A 13,951-nucleotide genomic window follows, 5' to 3' on the forward strand; every position below is an offset into this window, starting at 1 on the left:
TCTGGAAGTCACTGGGCCCCAGATGGCCACCTGGGGGCAGAATCCGTTTGGGTTTGGCAGCACAACTTAAAAACCTTGTCCTGGCTTGACAAAGGCCTGTGGTGCCTGCCTTGGAGACTGGCCAGGTATGTTGCTGGCTCTCGGGGAGAGAAAGGAGTCACTTAGGGGACCATTTAGGTACCAAAGTGCCTTCAGTTGGCACAGCCCAAGGCCAAACATCACTGACCGGCTCAGAGGAGGGAGCAGTCTGTGGCTGTCCTTCTAGTCTAAGAACCATTTAGGTTTGTGGCTCTCACAGTAGCGTCTCGGGGCCTGCCGTTCCAGCATCAGAGAGCTCGGCAGAAATACAGGTCCTGGGCTCTCCCCTGGCCTGCTGGGTCAGACTGTGGGCGCGGGGCCCACAGCCTGTCCTCAGAAGTGCTCCCCAGGATTCTGGTGCTCCGTCAAGTTCCAGAAGATACACTCGAGGCCCAGATCCTGTTCTCAAGGAGCCACTTCTGTATTTCAGCCGCCGACATCTACCTTTAACCCGGCCTGGTCAGGCCGACAGAGCGGATCTGCTGAAGGAGGGGGGCCCCTGGAAACCCAATACAGCGGCTCAACTGAGTCACAAGGTGTCCTGAGCCTTTGATGCCCCGCGGCCAGCCTGAGCCTCCTTCTTGGGCATCTCAGTGTCCGCTGGTCCCGGCTGGGAGGAGAGTCCGCCTCGACCCGGCCAGGCAGCCAAGTGCGTGTGAACCAGCAGACCGGGGGCCGTGCCCGGATTTCTGAGGGCTCTCTTCCTCCCCCAAATTCTGGGAGACTCAAGGTGCTGTCCTGATGCCAGCGATTTTTTCACTGGTGCAGGAAGTCCATTCAGCCCTGCATTGCTTTTAATGAGTTTTGCAAGCAAGTGGCCTCTTCCGGTGACTCATTCTGCCTTTTGTGCACCGGAGATTGTGGTTTTAAGTTTCACTTTGGAAAGTAACCACGACTTCTGCTGCTTTCTCCGCTGCTGGAATCCGAACAAGTTATATTCATTTTGCAACAAAGAAATGTAAATGTAGGAACGCCAGTCATATTTCTGCTCTGATTGTAAAAACATCCTTTTCCGAGACGTATGACAGAGCCAAGCTGAGGAGCAACGGTTTATGTTTTCAAGTAACGTTCATTTGGGAACTTTATATTTTTCCTTCCAGAATGGCCTGATAGTTTCGCTTTTATTCTTTTGTCTTCTTGATTCATATTTCAGGGAGATCCTAAAAATAAACAGTGCCTGTTGATTGAGGGAGGTGGTTAACCTCTGATTTATTGAAGGAGATTTAGTTCTGGACCAAAGTTCACATTCTTGCTTTCATGCAGCACACAAAGGATGATAATGGAGATAATGGCTGATACAGTAAAATTGTTTTCATCTGGACTTTGCACAGAAATCAGTGAATGGTACCTGAATAGGTGAGTTTCTTAGGATTAGAGAGGGCGTGTTAAGTGGACAAATGCTATGCAGCATTTTTGTCTTCGATTCCAATAATACAAAATGTTGCAGTGTTGCACTGAATTATTTTTATGTAATTTTATTTAAATACACATAAGCAGAAAGCAGTAGCCCTTTACAGTCATAAAACCAAAATGCATTTAAAATTAAGTGCAGATAAAGCTATAGCACCAATGAAATTCAAATGAACGTGCATGTTATGTGGTGGAAAATGCTGATGTATTAAACCCAGTGAGATGATGCTGGATTTGAGTTTACAGCTGAGGTCTTCATGTCTTATGTTTCACGTATCAGCTTGATTCTTTTGAGTTTTGAACATGGTGGGTCACCATCTAACTCATTAACACTGACTTCTACAATATGCAGTCATGAAAAAGTTCCTATTACCCAGGTCCATCCATCCTGACTGCAAGTAAGCTGCTGCAGATTCTTCCAGCAAGAGGGGATCCCCTCAATAAACTGACAGGACAAGTGTGGCACCGACTTGGAGATGGGGACTTGGTGTTTAGCCAGGGATTACCCTACCAAGGCCCCACTGTCCTAATTTTCTCTGTTCGAAGTGCCACAAAACCTTTGTTTGGCCATGATGTGATGTCCTTTGGTACTTAAAGCATCAGCACACCTGGGGGTTGGGTTCTGCCTGCCCATCACCCTTCCCTCCTCCAGGATTCAGACAGATGCAGCCCAGCTGAGCAAATGGACTCTCACAGGTGGGTTTTATTCCCCAAAGTGACAGGAGTTGTGGACGTTGCCTGAAGTTACATTGGAACTTTCAAATATCTCTTTTCACCCCCTAAACTAGAAAATTGTCTCCGGCTCCACGGAGGTAGGTGCTTTGGAACACATGTTAACACATCTTAACACGGTGCCTGAGCACTGGGAGAGGGAGGGAGCCTGCACCCCCATCAAAGTGGCAGAAGCTCAGCTGTCCCACCCGCCAGAGCCAAAGCCACTCTTGTGGGAGGACAGAGAGGAGAGGTCCTGCTGGCAGCTGCTCCCAGACCCGCACCTGTGCTGTCAAGTGAGCAGTGAGGACGGCCCAGGAGGCTAACTGCACACCTGCACACTCTAGGCGGGGGCAGGGGGGCAACTCTGTTTCTAGGGAGCCAAAGCTATGTTGAAATTTCGATGATGGTTTTGCTTGCTTTGAGAGAGAGTTGCTGGGTGTTCAGGTAAGAAACTTTGCATGGATTTGGGAGACCCTGGGATGGCTTTCCCTGGGGACTGGGGAGACAGGCCTGGCACCCCACTTCCCACATACATTTCCCCAGGGTGCTGAAGCTGAGTGGCCCCCAGATCCTCAAGGTCTGTTCCAATTCGTGGGGCACCTGGAGAACAGATAGGGGAGAGGGTCTAACCTTGACACATGGAGATGAGTGGGACCTTGGATGGCGTCTTTCTCACCTGAGCCCCCGGCTCCTCACCCCTGCAGCAACCGGCTGGTGAGAGAGCTCCAGGCCTGGGTTCCTGAGATACCACCCTTGACATCCTCCTGGGGCGGGGTGGGGGAGGGGCGAAGAGAGGACAGTGGCCTTGACTTGGGCTTCAAAGGTGGCCTGGCTTTCTCTCCCAGTAGCAGCAGCAGCACCTGGCAATCAGCATCCTTTAACAACAGTATAGAATCATCAGCTAACGTACAAAAATTTAAATTCAGACACAAGGCGGAGTTTAGGGCTGTTGATGTGCAATGAAAAGCTTATAAAAAGGGCAAACATGAGAACTGAGCGTGTCCATGGGAGGATCTCACCCATGCCTGTGGATAAGGCATCTGCTTGCATGTAATTGATGTGCTGTTCATATTGATAAAAGAAATTTTCACCTATGGAGGTCTGGGGAAGTCATCCCGGCTTATACATGAGTTACCTTGCATTTGACACTAACGAAAACAGCCTGTTTGTGGCCTATCAAGCATACATTGTACACCTGTTTTAATTTTTAAAGGAAAGGGCACATTGACCAGAGGTTAAAAAAAAAAGTCCATGTTAAAAGTAAAGATTAAGTACCTCCCTTTCTGGGGCACCCATGCTGGTCCTCCTCTGATGATGACTGCCTTCCCGGGTGCCAGGGCCACACAGGCTCACTCTGTACTTCCATGTTGGTCTGTTTTTTGTTTTTGTTTTTTTGAAACCTTGAAGGAATGTATCTCTGACTTGCCTGACTTGTTTAATGTTTATACTTCTGACAAAATACAAAACTGTGCTGAAGACCATGCTTCTCTGGAGCAATATCTCAGAATCATCTGAGAAGCTGGCTTCTGGGCTATAGTCCTCAGTTCGGCTCAAATAAACCTCTTTTCTAGTCTTATTTTAGATTGTTTATGACTATTTTCGTTGACAATGTGTTTATGGAAGCAAGTCCTCTAAGGGCGTGCCAGCAGACTGCCTTTCCAGTGACGCACCCTGAGAGCACTCTCAGGCTGGCGGAGTACTCGCACCATCCTTAGCTTTCCAGCTTGCCCTCCTCACCCCGTCTGCAAGGCTCAAGCATCTCTCAAGGCCTGGTGGCAGCCTCGCCTTCCCTTTTGTGTCTGCCACGCTGGCTCACACAGAGCTCTCTGGATGCTGCCCCACGCCCATCATTCAGTTCATCCCAACTTGCAAAGCAAGACCGAGCCAGACCTGGAACAGGGAGTTCACCATTTCCCTGCGTCATCCTGGTTCAACTCTGAGCCCCATAGAAAGATATGCTCTTATATTTCTTTCCCAAAGCAACTATCACAGTGCCTGGCACCTCCACCCTTAAAAGGGTGGATCTGAAACAATGCGGATTGTCCCCTATTCAGCTTGGCAGTCTCTCCTCGTGGCCACCAGGCTCCTAGCTGAGCATGAGTTTCTGCATCTGCGACGTGTGAGCACATCGTTTTCCCTGCTGGCTCCACATGGGGCCATGAAGCAAACAGCGGCATTAAGGTAATGGGCATGTCTGTGCTTTGGACATGGCTCAACTCTAAGTTTTATTATCACTGCTGTTTCAGATCACTTTTTGCATTTGCTCCGTTTTATGGAGGAGAAGAGTCATGTTAAGAGAGACTGTGATTTGTTGAAGGTCCTCTGATGAGTAAAAGGTGGACTGGGAACTCAGGTCTCCAAATCCAGCATGATTTCATGTGCTAACAGGCTCTGTCCATGCACCCACGGAGACCGGCAGTCCTACGGGTGGCCACTGGGGCAATGGAGGTGAAGAGGGCAAAAATCAGAGCAACCACACCGCGTGCTCACAGCACGAGCCAGCCTCCAGAACTCTCCACACGAGAGAAGCACCAACATCTGCCCTGGCTGAGCTGACGGAGACAGAGCAGGGGACAGGCCATGAGAAAGATGTGAAGCATCTTCCCCAAATTACTCAGGGCTGAATCATTGCGGGTGCCTCAGTGCCCTTGCTTTGTAAAAAGCGAATGTGTTTCGAAAAAGGGGGTAAGCACTTCTTGTTTTGACCAGAAACAAATGCAAACCAGACCCAATTCCTCTCATCAAGCAGAGCTTGACCTTTTGCTTCAGAAATCTCTGCAAGGACTCAATGCTTCTTGGAGCGGGTGGGGTGAGGGGAGAATGGAGCATCTGTAACTGAAGCTCCTGCCAGAGATGCCGTCTCCAGGCTGGACTGGAAGACTTTCCAGGCACCATGAAACCTACTGATTGGACACACTGGTGTGAGCTGATGAAACAGCATTTGGGGCACAGGACTGAGTGACTTGTACTCCTCCACGGCCTTCTGTTCTGTGTTTTCCTCAGATGTATGACAGCCGTATAACAACACAAAGGAATGACACTCAAGTTCAGTGGATGAATTCTTGCCATATAATATCTATGTGGAAATGTTAATTGATTTGGGGCTTCCTGTGAAAGGGGGCCAGGGACAGGGAATTTGGAGACCCTGAGCTTTAGGTGTGGCAGAGGTGGCTAGCTGTCCTCTAAGGAATCCCATGGTCCTGGAGAGTCATTGCTGAAAAACGGCCTCCTCCCAGGGGCTAAGTTTCCCAACCCCTAGCCCCACATCTCAGTGGGGTCATGTCACTGCATCTTGGCAATGGAAATGTAAGCAGCAGTGATCGGCTCACCTCTAGGCCAAAGCAGTTAAAAACTAGGGGTACCTTCTTCCCATTCCCTGGCTTCTCCATCACGGGAAGCAAAAGTCTCGAGGGCAGAGCCACAAGATGGAAGGAACCTGGATCCCTGAGTCACTGTGTGGCAGGTGGCCTGCTAAATACTAAAATGGACTTTGTAGAGTAAGAACTAAGTTTCCATGGTGATAACCTCTGAGATTCAGAGGCTTATTTGTGACAGCATCTAGCATTACCTAACTGATCCACAGAACGAGGGAACAGATGAGGGGAGAGATGAGGGTTGGAGGGAAGCCTGGTGGCAGAGCAGCCTAGAGGAGGGAGGCAAGCACCACTGTGCTTTAGGAGAAGTAATGTTTCATCCAGAGTTCTCTCTTTCCTTTTTCTGTGTGTAAAAGAAGGAGAAAAAAGGAGAGAGAGATTTGGCAATGTGAAAAACCCTGCTGAGAAGCTTTCTTCTCCCAGAGCATTTTTTTGGGGGGGTGGGGAGGGGTTAGTGATACATTGAAAGAATGATGAGCAATAAAAAAGGAGCCACTCTCTGCCCCAGAAAAACTCAAAAATTATAGAAATTAAAATCATGTCATTTATACTAGGAGGTTTAGGGAGGGGAAAAGAGAGTACATCGAAGATAAAATCTGCATCAATGGCAAAAAGTCAGTAAGTCATACCTAAATTTGGTTAATCCAAATACTATAGTATGTTCATATTATTTAGAAATAGAAGAGTAGGTGCCAGAATAAAGAGCTGAAAGAGTTGGAAAGGCTGGTGTCCAGGGAGCAGGAAGTGTGTGTGCGTGTGTGTGTGAGTGTGTGGAGTGATGGGGCGAGTGTGTGTGTGTGTGTGAGTGATGCGGCGAGTGGGGCTAGATTTTGCTCTGTGTCTTCTAGTGATATCTTTGCCTTTCAGGACTATGAGAATACATTATTTTTTGGTTTCAATAAAACAGTAGGATGAAAATTATAAAAGGATGCCAACAAAATAAAGTAAAGAAGAAACAAAAAGAATAACAAAAAGGAGACGAGGAAAAGAAACAGAAGGAGAGAGAAATGACCCGCAGAGATTAGACCAAGTGCTCGCCTCCCCTCCCCTCCACGCTTCCACACTTTCCAAGGGGCAAGGCTTCTTCACATGCTAAACTCTTCAAGGACAATTCCTTTTATTCCAACTGGTGGCCAAATTCCCAGAGCACCAATCCATTTATTTATAAGTTGCTTTATGCCTGGAGTGAGCGTTTCTGGGACAATCATTTTGTCTGAGTGGTGTCCTGGACCTTAGCACTAGACAATAAGGTTAGCATCTGAAGGAATAAGATACACTTCTATATGCCCGACAAAATGCCAGGTACTAGGGGATCTGAGGAGCTCATGGCCAGTAGGAAACGGCCGTTTATTGAAATGATGTGCTGGAGCCGGGTAAGTGCAGCGACAGGAAGGTCAGTGTCCTGGGAGGGGAGCCTGGAGGGAAGTCAAGTTTATCTGGGGTGGGGGCGCTGGGCGTCAGGGCAGAGGAAGGCGACCTCTGAGGGCGGAGCCTGGACCCAGTCTCAGGTGATGACCGGCCTTTTCCACCTGGGAAGCAGGGAGGGGCACGGGGGTGGAAGCAGCTTTACGAGCTTGATGTGATGAGAGGAGGGGTTTGAAGTGTGTTGAGAAACAGTTGAGAGGTGGTGACATCACGGTGTGACCAGGCCAGAGGGTCAAGTGAAGGAGGGGCGGCCTGGTGGGAGGTCACTCAGGTGAGCACGGACCAGAGGATGGGCCTGGCCAATGAGAGTCATAGGAGATGACCAGGGCTGCGGCGGGGAGGTGCTGAGGCCCTAATCTAGGCAGTAACATGGTGTGAAGGAGAGGGAACCAGGGACCCCCACGGGGTATCCAGGATAACTTCCAAGTGTCCAACACGAACATGCGTGCCAGCAGGAGCCACCACAGAGTCTAAGAGCCCAGGGGAAGAGAACCAGCAAAGGGCATGGGCCAGGGAGGTGGAGAGTCAGCCCAAGACATGTTGTGTGGTCCAGCCCTGAGAAACGGCCACCTGGAGGCACGAGCAGCAGGTAACATGTCCCATTGGACACATTTGTTTGTCCCCAGTGAAGTGCACAGAAGAGATTCAGACTCAGGTCCTGGCTGCTCCCTCAAAGCTACTTCTCGCCCTTCCCCTCCCCACCCCACTGCACGGATGCCCAGGTGCTGCCTTTCCATGGAGGGGGAGGGTACCTGCAGAGGCAGGAAGGGCTGATCTGCTCAGTGAGGCACCCCCCCCCCACCCTGAGCCAGATGGGCCTCACTTCAGGGCAAACAAGTCTCAGACACTCTCAGAGCCACCCTGCCACCAACAGCTCTGAAAACGTACGAGGGCCCCCATCCCCCATGTTCCCCAAGCAGGCACACCTGTAGAGAGGTAGGTGGGGCCTCGCCAGGCCTCAGAGCCAGGTGATCCCCATCCCAGCACTTCTCCAGTCCTTCCAGGAGAGAGGGTGCTGTTGACGCCTCGTCCAGGTTAATAAAACTGCTGTTTGGTTCCTATGTGCCTGGTGGTTCTTCATGCATAATGGAGAAGGAGTAACTGATACTTTCTGGTGCCTCTTGGCTGGGAATCTCTGAGAATAAACCTTGTGAGTTTTACATAAAGAGAAGGAGATTCTTGTGGGGAGGCAGAGCTTCTGTAGACCCTGTCTGTGGGCCTCCTTGTGCCCCCACCAGAATTACAGCTGTGGCTGACGCTGGTGAGAGGTATTAGAACAGAGAACCTTCTAGGTCTTATCATCAGAGATTCTCAACCTTGGTTGTCTATTAGAATTAATTGGAGGGGGGTGTATTTTAAAATCACTGAGGTCTAAGTCCCACCCTAGACCAACTGAATCTGAGTCTCTGAATCTCCATCCCCCCAAGGGGTGGGGGTCAGCTTGCTCTGAAGTGCTCGCCTTGTAAACTCTGATGGTTGTAGATTTGAAAGACCCAGACTGTGGGTTCAACCACAGCAGCGTGAAGGCGGATTTTATCTGTAAAAATAAGGACCTTTGTGACCTGGGGGATGGAGTTGTTTAGTGAGGGATATTCCATCTTCCTGGGTAATGCAGAGAAAAAACCAAAATGGAACGATCAGGAAACAAAAAGCTAAAAATAAACGTGGTGTGCTCTGCTGACAGGAGGGAGCTGAGACAGAGCTGATCCTCCGTTCAGCACTGGGGTGCCAGGAACATCTGGGGAAACAGCAATGAAGAGGTTTTAAGAGGCAGAGAGGAGCCTCTAGTAAGGATGAATTTCTCAGGTTTTCAGGAAGTGTCTCAAATGTTGCTTTCTGAAGAGACGTTCACAGCCATCACCACAAACCTCCTCAAAGGTGAGGTCTTCCTGCTGAAGTTGTGTTTATAGGAAAAAAAAAATCACACATCAAACAACTGGCCAGACCCACTGGGATTCTGCCGAGGCTGAAATCAAGCGTATTTAGCTTTTTCATATATATTTGCACTCATTTTCCTCTCACAGAAATTCCTGAACTCTGTTCTGGTGTCGGGCTGAGCTCTGGACTGTGCAATGAACTGGTCTTGCCACCAAAATGTTCACAGGGCTTTGGGATCTGCTGGGGTTTTCTAACATTGGTGGGGGTGGGTGTAGTACTGAGATAATCTTGGGGTTCTTCCTGAATCTTTGGAAAAGCAGGAAATGTGAGAGACTTGGCATTGGATTCCTGCCCCTTGGCAGGTGCTAAAGGAATTACACCCTTTCCACTGGAAAGAGCTTGAGAAACAACAGTTTCAGAAGAAATCCGCCTGAAATCTATTTCCATCAGGAGCTGCTTTCTCTAACACTGAGCAGAATGAGAAATTTGAAAGGAGAATTATTTTAGACTTCGGTGTCTTTGGCCTTTAATTCCTATGTGGAAATTTAAAAATGGGAAACAATTTACAGTATCCCTATGTGAGAGCATTCTTCAATGTACATTTGGGCTCACCGTGCTCTCTCCAGGGCTGCATTAGACAATATGGCTGAACTTATGGACAAAGTGAAACAGAATGTGGGTGAATTTTCAAAATAGGGGAAAATATGGCCTTGGAGTTAATTTCATTAATGCATCTCAGGGTCTGGGGACAGCAGCCGCCCTGTTGGTTTTGGGCTGTACTTGACCAGACTGAATAGCCTGCAGACTGTGGGTGATGTAAAATATCCAAATGCTATTCCAACAACCTAATCACTCTCACTGACCTTTCTTGGGTTGGTAAAGTTGTCCTCAAAAGAGATCACATTTTAGTAAATCATCTTTCATTTTTCAGTTGTGCAAAATTTCAGGTGGATCATGGATTTGACATCACCTCATTGCAGGCAAATATCTACTCTCCAGTTGGATTAAGTTTTCTATTTATTTAGCCAAAGATGCAGACACCTATGGAAGTGAGGTGGTCACACAGAACAGAGAGTAGAGTATCCACTCTGATGCATTAGAGTCTCCTTTGGCCCTTTATTTATCTGCAGGATGTTGCTGGGCCTACGAAAGTAAATTTTGTATTTTTCTATGACATCCAGGAAAACCCAGTTCTGCAAGTTCACCCCTGGACTGCCATTTAATATTCTTTTAGCTGGGGACAGAAAGGCAGTGAGAAAGAGAGAGAGAAAGAAAGAAATTGGTTCACACACATGAGGGCTGCAAGTCCGAAATGTGCAGGGCAGGCCAGCATGCCAAAGACCCAGGAAAGAGCTGATGCAAGTTCTAAGGCGGTCTGGAGGCAGAAGTCTTTCTTCCTCAGGGGACCTCAGTCTTTTAAGGTCTTCAATCGATTGGATGAGGACCCTGCACCTTACTGAGTGTCGTCTGCTTAACTCAAAGTCTACAGACTTAAATGTTAATCACGTCTAAAAAATGCTTCCACAGCAACATCTAGACAGGAGTTTGACCAAACAGCTGGGCACCAGGCATTGTCTAGCCAAACTGATGCATAAAATTAACCAGCACAGATGATAAAGCTGAAACTCAGAGCAGCACTGAATGCTGTAGCTAGGACTTGAGTTGAGAGCTGACTCCAGCATGTGTTCCATCAAAGAAAGCCACACCATGTCATCTAGAGAGAGAGTGTGTGTGTGTGTGTGTGTGTGTGTTGGGATGGGGCGTAGAGGCACTGGGACTATGAGTCCAGGGTCTGCGCAGGGTAGCAGCCGTTTTTCCTCCTTAAAAATCTTCTGATCCTTTATAGGGAAAATACCCTGAGATTTCCCCAGATTTCTCAGAATAGTATTTCTGGTCCTCCAGGACCTGGCTTTGTGGGAAGGTAAGGATTCCTACGTAGACGTAGGAGGCTGAGCTCAGGTCCTGTTCAGCTCAGTTCGAGTCAATCCCACCTGAATTATTTTGCCCTGACCACATGCCGGTTTGCTCTGGGCCACAGTATAGTGTGGGAGAAACAGCAGAAAATAATAACATGGCTCACTCCATGTGAATCCACCAGGAGATGGAGGCAGACAAGCACAGGAAAAAAAAAGGCACAGAACAAAGAGAATCAGGATACACACGGCAGTAGGAATGCAGGACTGTCTCCGATTCCACATTACTCAAATCAGACCTTTCTAATTCAGTCCTTAATAGACAACTCTGAAAAATACAAATTTTTAAAGACCTATTTAAATATCTGTTGCTTTTATATTTTAAGCAAGCTTAGTTTGCCTTTGACAGAGAGCTTAATGGTAAAGAACTTGGAATCAGCAGTGATGTGTGTGTGTGTGGGTAATTAATTGGAAAGAACCAACAAACATGGATTTGAATCCTAATTGGTGCTAAAATTAAAATAAAGGTGAAATTAAGACTCTCATGGAAATATATAATGAATACATGCCAAGAATTCTATTTAACTCATTAATTAATGAGGAAATGAGTAAAATGTAGAAACAGCTTCAATGGAAAATTCAAAGAGCCCACAAATACAGATAGTCAGGAATTGGGAAATGAATTTGCAAATAGATGCAAAACAATTCAATGTCCACAGGGCAATAATCAAGTGCATCTCCAAGGACCAAAATTCATTTGTATTTCCACGGACAAGAATTATTTGCATTACTATCAGTTTTCTTCAGTTTACAGAGTAGTAAAATAGCACAGAGAAGCACAGAAGGTAAAGATATCTTGAAAGGATGCTCTTAGAAAGAATACCTAGTAATCTGCTTTTTTTCCCATTTCAGAGACTTTCATATTTTTTTTCTTGCTCTAGGGAATACTGGAATACTAGCTTTAGGCATGTTATTTAACCCCTCCATTCCTCATCTGTGAAATAGGACTGTTATTTCTTCACTGGTTTTTTTATTTTTTTTTTCAGATTAACATATATATACATTTTCTGACAGAGTATTTCTTTCAATCAATGTTAGATCTTCTTGCACTGTATTCTTTTCAAACTAACATGCAAGTTTGCTCTCCCACAACCTCTCCATCTGTGCCCTGGTCCAGCCAACATTTGCTGAAGGCCTATGACACCAGGCACGTGCCAAGCTCACGCACAGCTAACAACCACACAGTGAGTAAATCACAGGCTGTGAGGACCTTGTAGACTGGTGGCAGAGGGTACTGAAGAGACAGACCAACGAGTACATCAGTAATTATGATTTCGTGTGACATGCTAAGGGACAACTGGAATCCAGGGAGGGTAGCCCAGGGCATGTAAGTAGTGGTTCAGAGCAACGGCTCAGGAGCTGCGCTGCCTGGGCTAATTAACTGTGTCCTTGGCCAAGTCACTTAACTTCTTTACGTCTCAGCATCTTCACCTTTAAAATGGGAGTGATACTTGTAGGTTGTTGTGTAGACTGAATAAGTAAGTTAATGTCTGTGAACATTTGGAGCAGTTCCTGGCACCCAGTAGGTGCATTCTAAATATTAGCTATTACTATTTTTTTTAATTGAAGTATAGTTGATTTACAATGTTGTTAGTTTTTGGTGTCCAGCATAGTGATTCAGCTATACATATATATATTCTTTTTTGTTATACATTATTACAACATATTGAATATAGTTTCCTGTGCCATACAGTAGGAACTTAATGCTTATCAATTCTGTATATATATAGCAGTATATATCTGTTAATCCCAAACTCCTAATTTACCCCACCCCCTTCCCCTTTGATAACCATAAATTTATTTTGTATGTTTTGTCTATTTTGTAAATAAGTTCATTTGTATCATTTGTTTAAGATTCCACATATACGTGATATCTTATGGTATTTTTCTTTCTTTTTCTGACTTCCTTTGCTTAGTATGATGATCTCCATGTCCAGCCATGTTGCTGCAAATGGCATTATTTCATCCTTTTTTTTTTATGGCTGAGTATTATTCCAGTATATATATTTCATGAATTAGTATGCATAGATTGAACAAAGAGTAGTTTCTACATAAAAACCTAAATCAGGGAAAGACAAGAATCATAAGACAAGATTTATATATCCCTTAGCAGTTGCCAGGCTGAACTGCTGCACCACGCACATGCAATCAGTTGGTTTTACGGTGCTCTCGGGTTCTCTCCCTCCAGTGTTACTTTCCCAGGCTAAGATGTTACTGAATTAAATCCTACGGACCCTGCTGGGGCCCTGGCCGGGCTCTTGGTTAGGGTTCCAGCAGCCCAATGATGAAACTGACGCTGAGCTCTGCGACGCGCGATCTTAAGTCAAGGGTCAGAAGATGCACAAGCGGAAACGAAGTTCACGGATCAACTTCTCGCGGGATTTGAAGTTCACGGATCAACTTCTCGCGGGATTTAAGGCGGGAAGACAACGCGAGGCTTATTGAGGCTAATGACGGGGCAGCTTATACCTTGCTCTGCTGGGGAAAGGGGTGAGGCTTTTCAGGGAAGTAGGGTGCCACCCCCTGTTTATCCTTTTTCAGTCCTTACTATCGGGTTCTGGCTGCTGGCGGGTGCGTTGCTTTGGACGCTAATGTAGTCAGACCAGCGGTCAGTGAGACTCAGGGCCTGCCCCAGGGCAGCTGCTCCGCCATCTTGGTCCCGGCCGGTTTTGGCTGGGTTGTTTGCGCGTAGCTTGCTTTCTTACCTGTTTATTATAACCTCGTGCTCAAAACTACCCTCGAGGTGAGGGGAACGAAGGTGGATCTGAACTGGAACTCAAGGCTGGCGCCAAAGCAAGGCTGCGTTTCTCTGCACCGAGACTGAGGAACTCATCACCGGCTCCGACCTGCCTTTGGGCAGACTTGCCTGAGACACGCTCGACTGTGGTAAACGGAGGGACCAACGAGCAGAGGAACAGGTACGGATGGTGACTCTCTCACAAGGCTGGGGACCCTGCCGGGTAGGCTGCAGGGGACGGGAGTAGGCGGAATGGATCTCCCTCATCACCCCTTCACTGCCCACTGCCCCCAGCCCAGCCCCACTGAGCCACAGGCCCTCCCCATCACCCTAGCTCTTTTCTCCACTGAGAAATCTGGGGA

The sequence above is a fragment of the Camelus bactrianus genome, chromosome 15, assembly GCF_048773025.1.
Source record: "Camelus bactrianus isolate YW-2024 breed Bactrian camel chromosome 15, ASM4877302v1, whole genome shotgun sequence".
Classification (NCBI taxonomy): domain Eukaryota; kingdom Metazoa; phylum Chordata; class Mammalia; order Artiodactyla; family Camelidae; genus Camelus; species Camelus bactrianus.